The sequence below is a fragment of the Equus quagga genome, chromosome 1 (assembly GCF_021613505.1).
Source record: "Equus quagga isolate Etosha38 chromosome 1, UCLA_HA_Equagga_1.0, whole genome shotgun sequence".
Classification (NCBI taxonomy): domain Eukaryota; kingdom Metazoa; phylum Chordata; class Mammalia; order Perissodactyla; family Equidae; genus Equus; species Equus quagga.
Window position 1 is genome coordinate 144885455 of NC_060267.1, and position 16403 is coordinate 144901857.

The 16403-nt window shown below is 39.1% G+C and overlaps 1 protein-coding gene across 1 annotated transcript in view; it reads right to left on the reverse strand.

Annotated features, from left to right (window-relative positions):
* The window catches only part of MOBP (myelin associated oligodendrocyte basic protein), a 28048-nt gene extending 11956 nt beyond the window's left edge, over positions 1-16092 (reverse strand). Inside the window, exons 1-2 of the mRNA XM_046655041.1 lie at positions 16066-16092; positions 9254-9331 (exon numbers count right to left, since the gene is read on the reverse strand). The gene's annotated coding sequence lies outside the window, so the exon portion shown is untranslated. The remainder of the gene's footprint in view (positions 1-9253; positions 9332-16065) is intronic.
* Between the last annotated feature and the right edge of the window lie 311 nt (positions 16093-16403).

A 16403-nucleotide genomic window follows, 5' to 3' on the forward strand; every position in this document is an offset into this window, starting at 1 on the left:
GCTAATATCTGTTGCTAATCTTCTTTTTTTCTTTCTTCTTCTCCCCAAAGTCCCCCAGTATATAGTTGCATATTTCAGTTGTGAGTGCCTCTGGTTGTGCTCATTCAGGCTTCTTGCAGTGTAGATTGGAGTGAAGCAGGAGTGGAGGCAAGGACACCAGTGAGAGAACACAGGGCCTTCACTAGGGCAGTGGTGGTGGAGGGGATTCTGGAAGCAAAATTAATAGGACTTAAGGATAGAATGGATAAAGGATTCACTGGAAAGGATAAAGCAAGGATGACTGCCAGATTCATGGATTAAGCAAATACGCAATGGAGCGATTTACTGAGGTGGGGAAGGCTGGGGGACAGGGGAGTAAGGGTACATACAGTTTTGGACATTCATTTATTCAATAAATATCAATTGAGCACCAACCGTGTGCCAGACATGCTAAATCTGAGATGCTTGTGAGGATCTAGTCCTGATGATGCCACACAGTAGACTGCTCTGTACTGGAAGCATTAGCATATGGCTCAAAATTGCAAAGGATCAGAGTATAGGGTGAGCAACAGAGGAAGCAATTTCTCCCAGAGAAATTAGGTTAGGTGATGGATCATTTTATTAGGAAGAGAATAAGTTTAGAGACAGGGCAAGGGAAGAATCGAGAGTTCAGTCTTAGGCATGTTCAGTTTAAGAAACTTGTGGAGCCTCCAAGCAACTGTGAAAGGACGTGATTGGCCCCAAGGGTCAGGAGATAGCAAGAGAGAGAAAGAGGGTGATAAATAAATCTTAGTGTATTTGACAGGGAGATGAGATTTGCTGCCAAGGGAATGCAGAATACCCAGGAGAGAGGGAATATGGAAAAGAATAACTGGAAAAATTTATTCACAGTAGCAACAAGAATCCCAAGATACCTAGAAAAAAAGAGAAAATTAAAATGTGTAAATTAAAATGCGTAAATCTTTGTGGGGAAAAATTTCAAAACTTCAGTGAAAGTATAAAAGAACATGTGAATAAATAAAAAGAAAAATGGTTCATAGATAGAAAAGATTTATATCACAAAGATGCAATCTTTTCCAAAACTAATTCATAAATTATATGTCTTTCTTACTAAAATCACCAAAAGTCTTTTGGAACATGACAATCTGATCTGAGGAAAGAGCAAAGGACCAAGAATCACCAAGAAAATTTTTTAAAGAATGACAAGACTTTTCCTACCACATATCAAAACATATTACTAAGAGATAGTAATTAAAATAGTTGGCACGGGCCCAGAAATAGACAAGTAGACCACTGAGAAAGAAAACAGAACCCAAAAACAAACCCAAGAGAACTTGATGTATGATAGAGATGTTCTTACAAACCAGTAGAGAAAAGGCAGATTTGTCAACAAATAGTGTTGATATAATTAACTTTCCAGGTGATATGATTGACTACATCAAATTAACAACTACTGGACATCAAAAGACAGCATAAACGTGGCCACAAGATAAGCAACACTAGGAAAATACAACACATATAACATACAAAGAATCACTATCCGGAATCTTTAAAGAACTCCTACAAATCAATATGAAAAAGAAAACCCTTTGAAGAGGTAATTTACAGAAGAGAAAGCAGTAGATGACCCGTAGGTATATAAAAATGCATCCAAACTCATCAATTATCAGAAAGATACAGATCAGAACAATAATTAGATATCATTCCATAAGCATCATACTGGTTAAAGTGAAATAGCCCAACATCAAATGAAGCAAGGAGGTAGGCAAACAGGACCGCTCACACACAGCGGGTGGACATGCGACTCGGAAGAGCCACTTGGGAGGGCAAATCAACAGTCTGTAGTAAAAATGACAGTGTGTGTGTAAAGGCCCAGGAATTCCACTCCTCAGTGTACTTCTTACAGAAATCACAGTGCACGTGCACAGAGAGGCACATACAACAGCGCTGACTGCAGCTTCACTTGAAAAATCAACGAAAAACACAAAACATAAACCAAAGTTCGTTAGAGAAACAGAGAAAGTGTGATAAATTCATGCAATGGAATTCTGTGCAGCCATTTAAAAGAATTAACTAGATCTCTATATGTGGACGTGAACCCTCTCTCAAAACACCACACTTTTGAATTTTAAAAAGTTGAAGAAATGAAGAACAGATAGAATAGAGACTCTGTGTAGGTACATCTTTGACAATATCTATCTTATCACCAGGAACTCTGTTATGCATTTGTTATTTTGCTTGTTTTTGTCTCCCTCATGAAAATAGAGGCTTCATGAGAGCAGGCACTTTCTTTCCAGTTTATCCTCAGTGCCTTCTAGCGCTGAAGGCATCGCAGAGAAAACCTTCAACAAATGAGTTATTGCCGTGTTTTTGTTTGCAGATACATATGTTTGCGTGTGTCATTTTTACCATGATTTTTATGCAAAAGAGTAATGTGGACGCCTTATTTTTCTCACTTGACGATATATCTTTCCGAGGAGAACACAGAGAGTGTCCTCGTTACTTTTCATCTGTCTGAGACTCCAGTGGAAGGTGGCATCGTGGTTTACTTAACTAGTCTCCTATAAGTGAAAAGTTTGGTTGTTTCCCATCTGTTATCATTACAAACGAATAGTGAATAAAGTTGTGCACCCATCATTTCACACGTGCAAATATCTGAGAGATAAATCTCTAAAAGTGGGCTCACTGGGTCAAAGAAGTTATTCATTTGTAATTTTGTAGATTTTGATAGATTTTTCAAACTTGCTCTTCCTGGGGTTTATACAAATTATCATTCTACAAGCAATTTATGATAATGCTCATTTTCTCATCACCTCAACAATAAAGTGGGTCATTAAGTCCTCAGGTTTTTGCCAATCTGATGGGTAAAATGTTTCATAATACAAAGTAAAGATGGTCAATCCAATAATGGTTTAGATTTGGAAAGTCTGGAAGAATTATTTACCATATTAACAGATTAAGGGAAAAAATATGATCAGTAATAGATGCTAGGAAAGCATTCAATAAAATGCAATACCTATTCATGATAAATACTCTTAGCATAATGGGAAGGGAAGGGAATGTTCTTGACATTATCAAAAGCCAGCTACCAAAATATACATAGTAACAGCTTACTGCTGGTGAAATCTTAGAAACATTTTCCTCCCAATCAGACACCCAAAAAGATGCTATCATTACTACTTTTCAACAGTGCACTTGAAATCCTAACCAATACAAAAAACAAGATAAAACAAAAAACTATGAGGCTCTACAAGATCATAGAACTAAAAAGAAAGTCCAACAAGATTTCTGGACCCAATATCAATATATCAGAATCAAAATTACTTTTATAGATCAGGAAGATCCAATTAGAAAACGTAAAATAAAAGAAGCCATTCACTGACCACAAAGCGATAGGACACCTACGGGTAAAAATATATACGATGAAAGAAACGCAAGGCCTTCATAAAAAAATTTGCAAAGCCTTTCTGACGGCAGCAAAAGGAATAGTCAATATCATAAGTTTGCTGAATATCTCCTAATAAATCTATAAATGTAATGCAATTCCAATAAATATTAGATTTTCATGTATTGACAAGATGATCCAATAGTTCTTATGGAAGTATAAAGGCCCAAGACAGTTTTGAATAAGAATACAGTCTTGCCCTACGAGGTTCAACGCTCATCATAAACAACTAATTAAAACAATGGCATATTGGCTTGGAAATAGACCAATAAATCAAAGGGACAGAATAGAAAGCCCAGAAACAGACCCACATATGTACAGTAGCATAGTTCATAACAGAGATAGCATTGTTTTAATGGATGAAGGACTCAAAAGAGAGACAAAATGAAAGTAGACCAAAGACCCCAATGAGAATAACAGCAAACCTATGTGAGTAGATACAAGCCCGCCACTCTTCAAGGGCTTTATGCATTTAACTCGTTTAATCCTCGCAATAGCCCCGTTTTGTAAGCGAGAAAGCTGAAATACAGAGAAGTCAGATAACCCACCCTAGGACACAGAGCTAGTGAATGAGGGCCCCAAAATCCCAACCAAGGTGGGCTAGTCTGTATTCCTGACACCTGTGGCTCCCATCACGGCAGACGTCGAAGAGAAGGGAAGCAAACCAAAGGGCTTAATTTTACAGAATAAAAGATACCACGAGGATGCAGGTTAAAAGACCTGTGTCAATATAGAAGAAAATACACGAACATATAAAAGTATAAAATTTTAATAATCGGAATGTTTAAAAAAAACTATAAATTTTTAAAAAATAGGAAAATAGAAAAAGAATAATCTTTAAAAGCCAGTAATCATATACAAATATGCTTAACTCCGCAGGACTCAAGGAAGGGGAAATGACAGCAAGAAAATATCAATTCACGCCCATTTGATTGGCCCAAAAAAGAAAAGAATTTATGTTGCTAAGGCAGCCAATCAGAATGCCGGGGAGGGGCGCAGGGGCAGAACCATTCAGCAAGTTGGCCTCTGGAGCTCAGCTGTCCCAGGCTGAGAGCCCCAGGCTGTCAAAAGGATGCCCACGACTTCCTGCAAGTGAGGAATGCACACCGGTGCTTTGTCAACGAACTGTTTCTGAATAAAAACTGGGAGTTCAAATGTTCCACTCCAGGCCGGGGCTTCTTTCACCTAGCGATACCACGTCCTTCCGAAGGCTGCTCAGCCCCAACTCCGCTGCTATGAAAAACGTTATCACTGCAGAGCAAATTCATTCCACATTCACCACCTCCCTTAGAAACCTTTAATAGCTTCTAAAATCTTGCTAATTCTCTCTCAGGCCAAAAGCTAATGCTTTCCTCTGACTGTAGATTTACACCGTAAAAGACGGTGGCTTGTGTGTTGTTCAGTCCACAGCAGCAAAAACCTAAGGAGGAAATCAACTTCGGTTGTAACTACTACATGCTGTCTCTAAGGATATCTTTATCCATTTGTCTCCTTAGCAACCAAAATGTTTACAAATTAATACAGTGAATGTTGAACAGTAGAGTGTTGTTGGGAAACTAGTTCCGGGCAATGGAAAACTTCACACCGAGATTTATTTTGAATCAGGGTGCTTTTCCACAGAGAGCAGCATCTTTCCAAAATCCTGATTTGGGGACCTGCCAAGGCCATCAAAAAGTAACAGCATAAGAGGGTGCTGATTGTCTTGGAGCTGACAGCCTATATGGGGAGATGAAAAAGCCCTCGCTGTTTTCCTTGGTTCCAGGCAACAAGGATAAATTCAAGCGGTCCAAGAACCACATTGCCAACATAACTATTTCACAGACTTGTGCAAAGGCCCTTTGCGACTGAACAAACTCTACCCAACTCCAGCTATTCTAGGGGAGGGAACAAGTGTCACCCAAGGTCGGTATCCTTAGCACACAGGCCATATATTTAGCAAATGTTTTAGGAGTAAAAACCTTGCTTATTATAGTGGAGCCAGCTAAACATGTAAGAAATACAGTAATTTTCAGAATGTAATTTTAATAACATGACATTCTTCATTTCCTTACGTGTAAAATTACACAATACATAGTTTTCTCTTCTGGACACATGAACTTACACAAGAATTGTATGTGGATGAATAATTCCATAGTTTTCTACAGATGGGAGCAAGAGGGTCCAGGAAAAGGAACCAAAGGCCTGAGTTTGTCTCCTGTTTATCCATTCCCCTTCTCAAAAACTTCAGAGGCTCTCTTCAGCTACAGAACAACGCCCTTGCTTCTTAGTTTACACGGCACACAAGACTCAGAATTTGGTCCCCGTCCACCTTTCCCCTCTATCTCCCACCACTACCCCTCACTGCTATAGGTCAGAAACATCCTATGATCAAAAGATGAGCTTTTGAACATACTGTTCTCTTTTCCTGGAATGCCTTTCCCCCATGATGTTTGTATGGTGAGCTCCTATTCATCCTAAACAACCCAGCTAAGGTCTCACCTTGTCCCCTCCTCTGGACTATCTCTGTAATTTATACATACTTCTATTGGGGGACATATGGCACTCCGTGAAAAGAGTGTGGCTGTATGTCTGTGATCTCAGTTTGAACTCCTTGAGGAAAGGGTTCTGTCTGAATCTGCAGAGCTCTGCTGTGCACTCCATTCAACGAATGAGTGTTAACTATGACTGAATTGAAAAGTGTCTTTAAAATCCCCAGGTGCTTCTGCTCCCTGGGGTGTTATGTAGGACTCAGGCTGCTTTTGTTAGATTCCCAGCAGGGCTATTTTAAGAATTAAGGTTTTAACATAGAGTGGTCTCTCCATAGAAAGTATTATTTTTTTCGAGTTATGCTAAGTTTTCTTATTTGTCTTTCTTAATCTGGTTGTGATGTAAGAAATAAGGATTGTGTCTTTCTCCTCTATGAAAATGGTGGGATTTTGAATGTATACGTATGTAGATTAAACACATCCTCTCTTGTGTAATTCTTCCTGAATTACGAAGAAGGCAATCAATTTTGCAGGTTTGCGTTGTCTTATAGAAAAACCTAAATGTTAGTTTGGCCTATGGTCATAGCAGGAGGCTAAAGGAGAGTACCTAGATTACCCGATGGGCTGATTTATTGCTCTTCCGACAGCTAGAGGAAGGTGAGAGCTGCTAAGCTGCCTTGGGTTCCCCAAAGGTGTCAATCTCGGGGAGACAAAGAGACCAGGCTACCAAGCTGAAATAAGCACTGGATTGTTGACCACCCTTTTTCCTGAATTTTGTGTCTAAGACCACCCTCTGAGTCACCCAATAGCAGTTACACTGGTAGACTCCCTCAACTGGATGAAATGCCACTTATCTTTGTTCCATTTTGCAATTCATATGGCTCCATTTTTATATTTGCCATTTCATATTGAAATCATTCATCTGTTCAAAAAAAGAACAGGAGAAATAGTAAAGGGTGACTTCAAGGCATATAGTTTGAGCAACTAAGTGGGTGGTGGAAGCATCTACTGGAGGAAAAGCTTTGGGGGAAAAGGCAGAATCATGAGTTTGGTTTTAGATGCATTTGAGGTGAGGTGTTAGAGGTGCATCTAGATGGAGGGGTCAACTGGAAACTTAAGAGGAGAAGTCTGGGCAGGAGACAGAATTTGAAAGTTGTTGGAGTATAGGTGGCAATTGAAGACATGGGGATGGGCAGGATTGCCTTGGTGGCAGAATGTAGAATGAGAAGAGGGTATGACTTTGCCTTGGGCACTCCCACATTTACATGTTAGGTGGAGGAGGAGTGAAGGGCCAAGAATATAGTAGAAGGGTTGGAGAGGTAGGAGGGAAACTAGGAGTATTTAGTATCATGGAAGCCAAAGGAAAGGAGTGTTTCAAAACAGGGAGTGGTCAACTTTGAGGAATGATTCTGAGAGGTGGTATGATATGAGGAGATAAAGGTATATTAGATTAAGTGATATGGAAATACTCGATGACTTTAACAAGAATTCTGTCCAAGGAATGGTTGAAACAGGAATCAGATTGGAGGGTTTGCGGAGGAAATAGGGGTTGAGGATTTGGAGAGAGAAACTATAAGCAACGCAGGCCAGAAGTTTGAGAATGAAGGGGAGGAGAGTGATGGTAGCTAGAGAATCATGTAGTTACCAGTGGTTTTGGTTTTGGTTTTTGAGAGGGGTTTAAATTGATTGGTTTGTTGACTCATTTTTTGTTGTGATGGAAGCAGGCATAAATGCTGATGGGAAGAGTCTAGTAGAGAGGAAGAGATTGAAATAAAATCATGAAGAAAGGAAATAATTAGTATTCTTGAGGAAAACCTGAGGAGATGGAAAGCAGAGCACATGCAGAAGGGCTGGGCTTTGTCGAAAGAGGAAATTCCCATCTAATAGCTTTCATTTTTCCAGTGAAATGGGAGATAAGGTTATCAGCTGAAAATGAGAGAGTTGAAGATTTGAAAAGAATAGAATGGATTCAAAAGAGATTTTGCAGAAATTTGGAGACCAAGCTGCCAGGTAGTTTTGACTGCCTGATTGAGGTCATTGCCCATTAATTTTTAGTAATACCAATCTCCCCCATTGTGTTTTTCTCCAGTTGTTCTCAGCAGCCTGGGTGCAGATATGGAGAAGCAGATAGTTTGAACCAGGGTTGAGGTTTGCCAGAGAATTTACAAGAGAATAATTGAAATGATGGATCCTAGAATCTATGCATAATAGGGAAAAAATAGGAGGTAGAAAATGGTGATGATGAATGGATAGGTGAATGGATTCATAAACGGATAGAGAGATGGAGGGGCAAGTCAACTACAAGTACATAATGGGAGAACAGCTGTAGTGGGATACTTAACAAAGAAAGTTGCATGAAAGGAAGGTTGTGAATGAGATCCTAGATGTTTGCACCATTTGAGTCAGAGATGGAGTAGTTTCAAGTGTTGACAAGTTTCACAGCATGACACTAGATGGATGAAGCAGAATGCGTCGTATATGGGTTTGCCAAAGGTGGACAAATGGGGTGCAGGTCATATTCCCTCTGATGCAGAGAATTTTTCTTTTCAAATTTCTACTCCAAAAACCTAGAAAACTGTGAAACACCTGGAATAGTTTTTAAAATTATTTAACTTTTATTGAAAGTTTGATTGCTCAGTCTTCTGCTGATTCTGCATTCTACTTTGACTTTCATTGCTGTAGTGAATAGTTCATTCATGTGGCCATTAAAGTCATCTAAGTTGATGGATGGAGTTGGAATGGAGAGGGAATAGGAGCCTGGTAACAAAATCATCATTGAAGGAGAGGAGTGACTGGGAGGTCAGGTGAAGACGGACACAAGGAATGGAGCACAAGTTTCGAAACATAGAGGAATAACTACAGAGGGAAGAAGTAGTGGCCTGAAAGTGTCACCGGGCGGGACGCTGACCTTACTCTCAAATCTCCAGCTACTTGGAGTGTAAAATGGCCCCCATTTGACATGCTGACAGGTGAAGACTTGTGAAGACTGGCTGGATTCAGTTAAGACAAAGAGATGGAAAGAATCTCCTGAGTAGAATTTCAGGATGAAAGGGAAGGAAATTTCTTTTTCATGAAATGGCTGTTCCACTGTGCATAGCACATGGGTTAGCCAAAGGTGGACAAATGGTGGCTTACATCATAGTCCCTCTGGTGCAGAGAAATTTTTTTTTCAAATTTCTATTCCCCAAACTTAGAATACTCGGAAACACCTGGAACAGTTTTTAAAAGAGTTTAACCCTTATTGAAAGGTTGATTGCTCAGTCTTTTGCTGATTCTGCATTCTACTTGGACATTCTAAATACAAGTAATCGTTATACTATAATTTAGATGCAGATCCAAAAGAGTATAAGAGATTCATTTGTACCTGTATTTTCATCCGCACACATCTGGTGATTAGATCCCTGTTAGGAGCTTGTCTTGGTATCATTTGCTTCTTTTTTTCCTAAAAGTAAAGCAGTAGAATGTGTTCTGGTTAATTTACTGGTTTGGTTAATTCAAGTGTTTTGCACACAGAAGTTCACTCTCACAGTCCTAGGAAGGATCAGGATGCTTGATTTAGATGCTGTCTGTCTGTTGGAGGCTAAGAGGAGGATATAATCACAAAATCACATGCAGATTTTTTAAAGCCATTTTATCATTATAGAGGAAAAATGCTATACATCCAGTTAATTCACTGTCATTAAGTAAAAGATCTTTAGTAATTTCTCCTAGTAAATCTGATCTCTACAAACCTGACTTTTGCTTATAACGCCAATGAATGAAATTCCTGAAATGAATGAAATTTCAGAATCTGGCTCTCAAAATGCAAGTCTTCACAATTAAGTCAAGCATCTCAAGAAAGGAGTTGAAGGAATGTCTTCCTCCCTTACAGCTCTAAAACAGAGCTGTGGTTTTTGCACTGCAAACTCGATGAAGGAATCCAATTTGATAAGGCATTAAATGGAGAACTTCTTCAAAATATCAATCTTGTTTCCCCATGCACTATGGAGATTTACATGGCTATTCATAACCATTTATCCCGTTCTTTCTTAATACATATCGGATCTCGGAAGTCTTACTTGAACAAAGGGGTCGTATAAGGTTATGAAGATTCTAGATACAAAAATAACCTCCAAAAGAAACCTGTAATTCCAATTGGTTGTCTTACTTGATAATTTGTTTTTGTAGTAATAATGATGCAATTGACAACTCTATAACTAACTGTGTAAATCATTGTAAGATTTCTCTGTCAAATCAGATGAGCATGTTCCTCTTCTACCTGCTTGACAGAATAAGTGAAATCCTATGATTCTACAAGCTTTCTTATTTAAAAAAAATTGATCAGTCCTGGTGTAGTAGCAAATATTGAACTTACAACTCCCATTGAAAACCACAAAAGCTGAAGAGAATATACAAAGTTATTGTTTGCAGGCAGTGGATGGCAAGCATTGCAGGGCTGTGATCCTTGAGAGAAAAAATTAGAAAGAGATAAACTCCACGTTTATCCTGGTTTTCTCCCTGAAGATATTTTTCAAACTGCTCTACATGGAAAAAGAGCTCAAGCAGAGAGGGGAAGAAACAGAGATCAGAGTTAGGGGTTACTAAGACCACAGGGATCTGGAAGGGGGTGGAGAGGAGAGTAACAAAAGAGTAGAGTACTACTGAGAAGATACGTACGATTTCTCTCAGATACTTGACCAATTCGAAAGTTGTACAATTTCAGGCTGAGACTGTAGGAAGCCCAAGAAAGAACAGTTGCTAAGAGGCTGATAACTAAGCAGAAATATCAGAGCTCATACATTACTGGGGAAACACGGTGAGACATTGCTGAACACCCCAGGCTTTCACCTTGAGGCCTCTGAAAGATCTCACACTAGGGTAGAGACCACAACTAGGAGTAAGGGTAAAAATGAAATAGGTCTGACCTAACAAGGCCTAAAACCAAGCCTTGACAGGATCAAGGTTATCCTCCAATAATTTAACATAACCCAGAATCTCTACAATCTATTATCTACAATGTTCAGCATACAATAAAAATTAACTGACACTTGAAGAAATAGGAAAAGGGGACTGAAATCAAGAGAAAAATGGTCAATAGAAGCAGATTCAGATATGATCATTACTGATAGTTAAAGAAAGTAGGAGGAAAGATGAACAAAATGGGTGACAAGATGAGGCATTTCAAGAAGAAAAAGGAAATGTTTTTAAAAGTCAAGCAAAAAAGTCAATCAAGATGTAGGAAAGGAGAGGAAACCCAAGATAAAATGCCGACTGTGACAAATTAATTGAACTAGATTACACACAATCTAAAATTTAATCACATAACCACATGAAAGGGATGAGAAAGAAAGGAGGTGACGTAAGTAACTTTGGAAAATAGTGTTTTAACTGGATACTATAAGGCTAAAGACAAAAATAACTATACACAAATGGTATGCTTTTGCTGATAAATTTGTTTCTCAGAGAAGTATACATTAGCAACTCTAAAACTGCTTCATATGTATACCAGGATTGAGTAAATAAGTAAATATATTGTAGATAATGAGACTCATGTTTCTTTCTATCAGAGAATGAGGTTACAAATAAGGAAAAGAGGAATGCTAGAATGAACCTGGTGGCACTGGACTGCAGTCAGAGATACAGAGATAAATATAGGTGTGAGTATATATACATTAGTATACATACATACATTTCCTAGCTCTGTTCACTTATAGGGCTTAGAAGAAGTGACACTCCAGTAGCAAAGAATACACCTGGTACCCAGATCTTGGTTTCTAAATATCTTTGTCCAATAAAAGGAGCCATGGCTCATTGAAAAGGTGGTTGATTTCAGGCTAAGGTAGAGAAAATACAAGTTGATCTTGGAGCAAACTGTACTGGCAAAAAGTAAGAAAGTTCTCATAAAGAATGAGGACATGTGAAAAGGGCACAGGAGCCAACCTAAAAGAGCTCCCAATGGACAAAGCCATTTGAGCGAGAGACTAAATAACAAGAGTATTGGATTATAAGCGAAAGAATAAAATAAATATCATTGGATTCAACCTGATATAAATAAATAACCGAACAAATAAAGAAATGGGGTAGAAGAGACACTCTTTCTTAAAGAATAATTCCAATTAATAAATATAGAGACAATGAGGGAAATCAAAAATCACCATTAGAACACCACAGTAGTAATTTCTGCAAGCAGCATTCACTAACGGATGCTATAATTAGCAGGTGAAAGTTTAAGGAAAAACAGTATTTGCATAGTCTCAAAATAACCCCCCAATAAATATCTATTAATTAAAAAGAAAAAAACAGTAATTTTATAATGGAGAAATCTGGCAGATACCACCTTAATCAAGTGCTCAATGCTTACGTTAATGATAAACCCCCTGTGGTGGGCAAAATGACCCTCCCAATCAATTTCTAAATCCTACTTGCTGAAATCTATGAGTATGTAATGTTACATAGCAAAAGGAACTTTGCAGATGTAATTAAGGTTTAGAGCTTGAAACAGGGAGATGACCCTGGATTGTTTGGGTGGGCCCAATTTAATCACATGAGCCCATAAAAGCCCAGAACTTTCTCCACCTGGAATCAGAGAAATGCAACAGAAGAAAGTCAGAGAGATTCAAAGCATGAGAAGAGCTCAACCCACCATTGTTGACTTGAAGGTAGAGGAGGCCAGTGACCTTAGTCCTACAACCATGAGGAAATAAATTCTGCCAACAACCAGTATGAGCTTGGATGTAGATTCTCCCCCAGAGCTTCTAGATAAGAGCCTAGCCAGCCAACATCTCATTTTCAGCCTTGTGAGACTCTGAGCAGAGTACCTAGCCTCCTGGACATCTGATTTACAGAACTGTGAGATAATAAATGGGAATGGTTTTAAGATGCTAAGTTTGTGGTAATTTGTTACACAGCAATATAAAGCTAATATACCCACCGCTGTGGATCACTGAAAATCCATTCCTCTATCTTCATAATTAATTTTCGGACTCCCATAAGAAATAGATACACATTCCATGAGCTTGTCTGTATCAGAAGTCCTAGCTCTTAAATGCTATTGCTCCAGAGTCTAAGTGTTGCTCTCCTTTCCCTAGGCCCATTCACTCTAAAAGTGGACATTGACTGTGTATAAACTATATCTTCTTATTTTCTATAGTCTTGATGCTCTGGCATCTGGGGCCTTGCTAATCCTGAAGAGATTGCCCCTCCTAAAGCTATCTAATTCCCAGAGATAGCAAAGGATTCCCCTGTGAACGTGCCTTTCATATGCAAACCAACCAATCCAGAACCTAAACTAGCTAACTACCTTCTTTATCAACCTCTCACAGATTGAGTCGATATTCCTCTGTCCTAATCACATCAGGGCCAGCTACCAAACTACTCAGAACAGACCCTACACCCCTGAGCCCACTGAAGTTATTCGAACTAGCCCATCCTAAACCTACCTACCCTGCTTACCCTTCCTTGCCCATTCCTCCCCACAAAGAACACAATAAAGGCTCTTGTCTATGCTTTCCCCTCACTACTTCTGACTCCTGACTGACCCTGGTGCTTCTCCATGCAGCCCTGCATGGCCTGGCATTCTCCCTTCTCTTGGGAACTGTGAGTAACACACTATCTTTTCAATGACAATCATCTCCTGATCTCCTGGCCTCACTACATCTAAAAACAAAATCCCAGGTACATTTTAAAACTGACCCCTTAACCACTCAGAGCACAGGTAACATCAGGCTTTTACCTAATGCTTTAGGGGTAACAGAAGCAACAGAAGCCAGAGTGGCCTGCACAGCCAATAGAAGAGATCACTCTTGGAGCCCACATGATGGAACCTAATCCTTGGGGCCCAGTCCAGCACAGTAGACTTCCAGGTTGTGAAAGCAACTCAACTCCCATCCACAAGACTCTCCTGTCCTTCCAAGCCTTCCATGTCCTGGCCCCGAATTCTGTGGGCTGAGTGAGAGAAGGAGGCCCTCATTTTCCATCCAAGATGGCTCATCTCATGGGAACACATCACACATTCCTTTAAGTGGTAAACACTTTCTCAAGCTCCAGGGTGACTTCTATGGCCCGGATAAGGCAATCATAATAGCTAATGCTATATTTTCCCCAAAGTTGAATCCCCAACATTAAATAGCACCATGTGCAGAACCCAAACTTCTAACCTAATTCCATATTTAGGAAAGAAAATATTTATCTATTTCATCCAGGGAACAGTCCTGTTAAAGCCATAGCACATTCACATTTCTACAAAGATCGTATAACAAGTTAATCAGCTGCCCCGCATTCAGATTTATAGTGACTTCAGAGTTTTCTCCAAGGGAAAAAAAAAAGGATGCTTTATATCTGCATGTCTAAAGAACCCATTTCAGTAGTTCTCCCAAAACAAAGAAAGTCTCCTGGGAAGTCAAAGTCTCCACTTCTAGAACAATAAAACTTCCAGCCACCTCCAAACAGAAGTGTTCCCACTTACAAATAAACAAAATGCAAGTTCTTTCTTTACCAGGCAACTGTCAACACGCTAAAGGTGGCCAGGGAGCCCGGAGAGACTATTCAGGACAGCTCTTTATTGAACTATATCTGCCTTCAGCAGATGGTTTTGCTTAGAAAGAAGTTATTACGTTTATGAAATGAATGAATGAATAGAGCAGTGGACATGAATCCAACACACACAAAGAATCTACATGAAATATCACCCTACAGACCTACCAAGTTCATGGACATGTCATTATAGTTACCGCTTAGCATTAAAGGGCAGCACTTAGACTCTTTTGGTGAATACTTGAGAATTATCTGTAAATTATCTGTAAATCTGCTCTGGATTTTTGACTTTTTGTATTTTCTTGTAAGATTTTAGGTATTCATTTTAAATCCTAGTTACCATCAGATAAACAAGACCGTGAATTAAAAGTTTGTACAATCAGCTTCAAGTATGATCTTGGATATCTATGACCTAAAATGCAAGCATCTTCCTTCCAAAACTGGATCATCTGGATCTAGTCATGAGAAAACATCAGACCAAACCCAAATTGAGGGACCTCTGGCAAAATAACAGCCTTATACTCTCCAAAATTGTCAAGCTAATGGAAGATAATGACTGTCTTATGCACTGCTTCAGATTGAAGGAGACCAAAGAGACGTGACAGCTAAAGGTGAGACATGATCCTGGATTGACTCCTGGGACAATTGATGAAATCTAGATGTCTGTAGATTAAATAATAGTATTTTCTCCATGTTAATTTTCTGATTTTGATCATGTCTGTAACTGAATCTCAAATGCTTAGAAAAAAACAATATGTTTATGTGTACACAGAGAAAGAAAGAACGATAAAGCAAATGTGGTGAAACGTCAAAATCCGAGTAATCTGGGTACACCTGGAATTTTTGTACTGTTTGCAATTTTTCTGTAAATCTGAAACAACTTTTAAAATCTACCCACCAGGGCATTCTCCTGCTATTCTAAATAAACATAAAGTGGTATAGTTGCGCAGCTGACAGCAGTCTGTTTTCTGCCTCCCTGTTTTATTCACAAAGCATTAGAAATTCTTCCCCACATTTTCTTCCTAGAACGCTAGCCAAGTTCATGACCTTATTCCCCTGACACATAATCTTTTCTTTTTTCCTATCAACCACAAAACCAGAAAAACTATGATTTCTGACATCCTGTACAAGACAAAGCATAATGTCCTTCCATTTAAGATTGCTGGTCTGCAGGGGACAAAATTCCTACAAGATTGTGGCTTTGTTGTTCCATTAGTATCCCCCACACATAAACCCAGCTGTATGAAGAAAGAAGTTGCCCTAGATAAGAAGAAAACTCATTTTCAAATCATGACAAATAATAAAAAGAGAAATAGAAAAAGAAGAGGTCAGTGGCGCTCTTGATCTGGCTCCAGGAACATGGGGCTTTAAACCTGAGAGAATCTGAATTAGGGTTCAGAGCTTTTCCCCAGGCTCAGACAATTCCCAAACATTAGCCAGAACATTCCGGGAGGGCCGTCTGCCCACATCAGAATAAGCTTGGTGTCTTCTCTTCTTGTCTTCTCCTTCCTTTTATGTCTTCCCAATCTTCCCAATCTTGACTGCTATTACATACAGCAAGTTGCCCCTGGGATATAACGAAATGGCCTGTACAAAAATGTGCACTTGCCACTTGAAGATGAAGTACAACATGAAGTAAGATGAAAACCAATGGAAGCCTCTTACCTTCAAGTAGCAGGTGTTGTATGAAACAAGTTCCAAGTCTGTACCAGGTCCCTGGAGGGGTTGAGGCTACCTCAATGCATGGAGAATATATAGGGAGAGATTATATATCCGGGTTTTTCATTACACAAGGTGTTTTTGATGAGTTCTCAGCCAAGATCCACTTAAAAACAAAAGCTACACAAAGACTACAAAAAGGCCACACAAAGTTTAAACAAAAGGCTAAAGAAAGACCAAACAAAAGCCAAAGAAAGTTTAAACAAAGAGTGAAACAAAGACAAAACAAAAGCCAAACAAAGACAAAAACAAAGACTGAAACAAAGGGCAAAAGAAAATCTAAA